Below are 5,671 nucleotides of genomic sequence, written 5' to 3'. Positions count from 1 at the left end.
TATTGTCGCTCGGGTGGGGCCGTCCCCATGCCGAGCGACTCCCTCTCCTTTCGCTGCATGCTGCTTGTCCGATTCGTTACCTGATTTGTGTCCATTGTTGAATTGAGTCGATCGCGGATCGCTACCTCGCTCCTGGATATGTGACAATATAGACCTTTCGTCGACTCTTCTCCACAAGTCACTAATTAGATGACGAGGCATTTGGCTAGCTTTATCGCGTAAGCGCAGCTAGCCCCGCCACTCAGATTGCCGCACTATGTTTGGCCTCGAGAGTGGCGTTTTGACCCGTCTTACTCCCAGTATCGGCAAAGCGACATGGCGCTTGAGGGGGAGCCGGGTCGGACACCCATCAAAAGTCTCTAGAAAACGCAACTTTAGCCAGGTAACCCACCCTTTAGCCAGGTAACCCGCCCTATCTGCTTGCTTAGCGAGGGCCAGACTATATCCCCGAAAGTAGGGTCGTGGGTCGGAATTTGGTTCTCCAACCCACTGTATTGTCACGCTCTGCCCCTGCGCAAGGGGTGGGGATCTTTCTCCCCAAACCAGAGGTTGACGCGCTCCAACGCTTATGGGCATATCGACCGACCGCACCTGCCAACAGGTTCTCACTGCGCCACCCCTGGCCCAGATCCGTTTTCGGTCATATAGACCTAGAACGGACTTGTCCGATACCTTGTCCGTAGCCGCGTGTTGACATCTAGTGACTGAAAATCACAAACGAGTGAGGCCATATAGACCCATATCCCATAACCTGTCCAGCACCTGTCAATCCCTTACCTTCCGGCTCCACACGTCCTCGAAAACTACGACCAAGACCAGGCTCGTACCAGGCATGCTTACCTGAACTTACCTGACTCGGGGGCTCCCAAAATCAGCTGGGCCCCTCCAGCGCAGATTTTCACGGGAAACGGAGACTGCGTGGGGGTGCATCCCGCTATAGCACCCCCCTTGTGTCTCCCTTCCTCTGAGGCCCAGTGGCGGCCGTAGCTCCACTGACTCCTACTGCACTGGAGGTTGTCCCCTGCCTGTTCGCCCAGACCGGCCCCCCCATGTGTCCTCGTTCGCAGCCCGGAGGCCGCAGTCAAGGTCGTAGCAGGGAGCCATGTGGTCAGGCTAGAGACGGGGACTGGGATTGCGAGCTTACCGGCCATGCTTAAGGGGGCGAGGGCTTGCGCCCACGACACCCCAAATGCCAGGATTTCTCCAGCCGGACGCTCGCCGTCCCGCTCCCTCCCACGACTACGCCGACTCACCCACCCGACTGGTTGTGACCCAGGGGCCACAGTCAAGCGACCCAAGGGCCGCTCCTACAGAGTCGCAATGGGTGTCCGATCGCGCCTTTCAGGACGGAGCCTTAGTCAATTCAGGATACGGGAATAATAAAGAGGGTAACCGCCGGGCGCTACTCCCCTGCCCGCGAGACACCGAGTGAACGGCGCACGCGACCAGAGGGAGACTTCAATCCCCCCCCCCTCTCCCCGAGAGGGGAGTTGGGAACCACGGCGGCGTGCGAGGGGCCGGAGCCAACCCGCGCTTAGGTTTTAGTTCTCGTATCGGTCCGTGTTGAACCATCCCGGCCGGTTCACCCCCCATGACTCCGACTGTGGCCCAAAGGTCAACAGCCAAAAGCCTTGGCAGGGGTCCGGCTCACCTCTTGGGCACTCCCGCCCCCTTGTCAGTGGTGGACATGAACCCTGTCATCACATCCAACGAGCCCAATAGGACCCTCCTGCTGACAAGTTTAGCGAAGCACTCCCTCCGAGCCAGCTTCACACCCAACCTCCTGAGAAGCTGGGAATTTTCCGCGGGCCACTTTCCACGAGCCCCCATGGGGAACCCGTGTACCGACACGTCCGAGACTCCGAACTGCCTCTTCACCACCGGGATCAGACGACCGTACTTGGCCACCTTCTCACTCCCTGCAGCTTCGAGACAACCCTCGGCCCATTCGTACCGGATAGTTACGTCCACCACCAGAGCTATACAGCCTTTCAGTAGGATCAGATCCGGCGCCAGCAGGTCCCCGTCAGGTGTCGATAGGCGCCGTTCCCTCTCCACCTTCCAGCCGCAGCTCTCGGCTTCCGTGCTCAAAAGGATACATATCTTGTTATGTCTCCGAACCCTGTTTTCCCGGGTCTCGGGCACACTCCAAGGATATGTGAACAGGACTCTATTGCGACACTGCATCTCCTGCAGTCTGAGCTCAGGCGACCGGCTTGGCCGCCTCTGGTCAGGAACTCACGAGTTGGGAATACGTTCGCTCTCAGTTGAAGGGCCGCCACATACTGACCTTGTCGAAAGTTGAACCTCGCGGGACAACCCAGCCAGCAATTGCTAACCCTATCGCCTTCGAACATTCGCGTCCCCGCACCCTGAGCAACCATCCCTGCCCACCTGTCGAACTCGACCTGCCGCCAGCCACATGGGACCAGCGTTGTTCCTTTGAGCGCCACCGGGTGCATTCGCTCCAGGATCATCCCAATCCGGAATGTCGTCCTGCGAGCCCCCAGCCACCCTCCACATTCTCCCAAACGTACGGGTCGAGATCGCGTCTCGAGTTATGCCCCGTACCACCGCGTCCTCCGATCGGCCCAACCTCCAGACCCTACGCACCTGCATCGCAGGCACTACTCGGGTCAGTTTCAGTACGCCTAGGCCTCCGTCGCGGTTCCTGCTGTACAGCAACCCGTTCGAAGTGCAAGGCGGCAGGTGCAACCAGTGCTTGACCGCCCCTCGAATGAGGCGATCACCTGCCCTCAGGGAAGCGACCTTGGTGCTGCAGTGATCCGCCACGTAGAGAACTCTGGGCAACGCATGGAAACACAAGAGCTCCACCTTAATCGACGGGTTCAGCGGAGCCTTGCTTATTGATTCGATCAGTCGCCTGATCGCTCCCAGTGTGTCTGCCTTGACGATCCCCAACCATGGGTTAATCCTAACGCCGAGGTACTTCACCGAGTCCTCGTCGCCGATCAGGTGAAGGGTCTCTCCGCACAACTCCCAACGCACCCCGGAGTTAAGCTTCAGGTCGCCCTCCACCCTCTCTAAGAAAAACCCATGGCACTTACCGGGCGCGACGGCCATCCCAGTAAGCTGGCAAAACGTTTCCAGACACACCAGGCTGTGTTCCATGCCCTCCTTCGAGCCACTCATTAGCAGCAGATCGTCCGCGAACGCCATGGCCGATATGGAGTTACCCCCGCAGGTAAAACCATGCCCCGCACGTTCTAGAGTCTGAACAAGCGGATCGAGTGCCAGGTTGAAGAGTATAGGGGACATCGGGTCACCCTGCTTCACCCCTACCAACATCTCGATGTCGGCAGAGGCCCCTTCCTGGCAAGTCACTTTCGTGATACACCTCTCGTACAGCCTACGGATGAGGCTGATCATGTGCTCGTCGACTCCCTTAATGGCCAGGGCACCGAGGATGTGCTCATGAGCCACCGTGTCGAATGCCTTCGCAAAGTCCACTTTCCTCGGTTGCCGGTGGTGGGGCTTCTCTCCTGTGTGGGTCAGCTGGTGTTTCTTCAGGTCACCTGACTGACTGAAGCAGCAAGATTAAAGATTCTCCTCTAACTTGAGCAGAGGTTTCAGCCACTGACCACAACACTCTCCTGCTCGGGTCAGCACGGCTCTTCCTTTTCGCCGGCCCACGTTGCGAGTACCACCTGCGGTGGGCGTGCTTTTGATGCTGGGATCTTCCACGAACACTGGGGAACCGCCTGCGACACACTTCACATTCGAAGTCGGCAACCGAGGAAAATCCCTCGCTGCACACCTCGTGTGTCACTACAGCGCCCCAGAACTCAGAGGTCCATCCGCACCAGCTGCACGCCCAGACGGCGACCGTATCCGGGTGTGACAAGGCCACATGAGCAGCCATGTCCCCCAGACTCGGCATCATCCTTCCACAAATAACACACCGCCCCGTACCGGGGTAGGAGAACCGACACCTTCCCGAGCCTGAGACCAGTCGTGAATTGTTTTCGGCGGACCCACTCGGTCCCGCAGGTTGAGGTAAGATTGGTGTTGGACTTGACGCACCGACACCGGATTCTGATCCAACTCGGACAGTAGGCCTGCAGCCACGTCCCCGGACCACCTCCAACCTGGCACGCTTCGCGCTGAGCTGGGGCCCTCGCCCCATTTCCAGACTTCGCTTACATCTTGGATGGTTGGGACGCCGATTGGGGACATCGGCGGAAGACAGCACTCTGCTGCCCCCCGTCTCCCCTCCCAATCCATCCTCCCCTCCCGTGGTGGGGATATTGTTCACAAACCCGGGCGCGTGATCGTCAGACCTACGCACGCCCGAGCCGCACCAATAGCGCCTGCCCGGAGACCACCCCGAACCTTGAATCCTTCTCAGGACCAGCCTCGGACTAGCATTCCCGACCAGGGCACCACGGCGCTTCCGACCGGCACGCAGAGGGGTTACGGCGAGGGGTACCACGTCGGCGGTCCCCACACCCCTCTTCCCGCCCGTGCGCTCTTCGGAGCAGCGCACGCTTGGGGGTCCACACAGGGGGCGTCTGCTCGGAGACCCACAAGGCCCAGGGACCCTTCGCAGGATCACCATCGGGTTCATGAGCCCCGGCAGGCGCCTCCGGTAATGCCGCTCGGGTGGGGTTGTCCCCATGCCGAACGACTCCAATCCCTCAATCACCATCCCGCTTGTCTGGTCCGTTACCTTTCGACTGAAGACTTTGCTGAACGTGGATTTGAGGGACTTCCCCTTGGAGGCCTCCTTTGGTTCTTCCTTCGGCCCGGCGGCGCTCTTCACCAGCTTGGCGGCCGTCTCGCCCGTCGTGGGCGGGTCCGCTACTTGTGGCGCCACCTTGTTACTTCTCTTCTTATTTCTCTTCATTGTCGATCGCAGATCATGTGCTACCTCGCTCTTCTCCACAAGACAGAACAAGAGAACAAACAAATCCAAGTTTAGCGTGTCGTTAGAGTCATAGTTATTCCCGCCGTTTACCCGCGCTTCATTGAATTTCTTCACTTTGACATTCAGAGCACTGGGCAGAAATCACATCGCGTCAACACCCACCTCGGGCCTTCACGATGCTTTGTTTTAATTAAACAGTCGGATTCCCCTGGTCCGCACCAGTTCTAAGTCAGCTGCTAGGCGCCGGACTGGTTTAGAATCCTGCTTAGTTTCTTTTCCTCCGCTTAGTAATATGCTTAAATTCAGCGGGTTGTCTCGTCTGATCTGAGGTTGTAGTCGAACGTAAAGGGAGAAGGAGGGAGGGAGAGGGGGAGAGGAGAGGGGAGGGGAGGGAGGGAGGGCGATTCCTACTCCGTTGGTAGAAGAGATTTAACAGATTCCTGGACCATGCACAGCACCTCGATCATAGCCACCCGCTCCATACCGTCAATTTCCTTCACATCACTCATGTTCATTGTGCCCAGAGCGGTCTGCGCCTGAGAGGAGTTCACATTTCTGTTCACAAGTTGTACTGCAAGACCGAGGACCAGAGGAGATCAAGACGACCTACCTTGAGCTCAGGTAGCAGCTCTCCTGTTGAGCTCCTCAGCCTGGGAAAGGAGCGCAGCTATTGCCGCATCTATGCGGTTGAATTTCGTGGTTTGTTTTTTTATTGATTAATGGCTGCAGCCTGTTCAGGGTGATGGCCACCACATCCTGCTTGGCCCGCAGCCCAGTCAAGCC

The sequence above is a fragment of the Notolepis coatsorum genome, assembly GCF_963971535.1.
Source record: "Notolepis coatsorum genome assembly, chromosome: 14".
Taxonomy (NCBI): Eukaryota; Metazoa; Chordata; class Actinopteri; order Aulopiformes; family Paralepididae; genus Notolepis; species Notolepis coatsorum.
The sequence above is the reverse complement of the archived record's forward strand: the minus strand, read 5'-3'. Positions refer to the sequence as shown.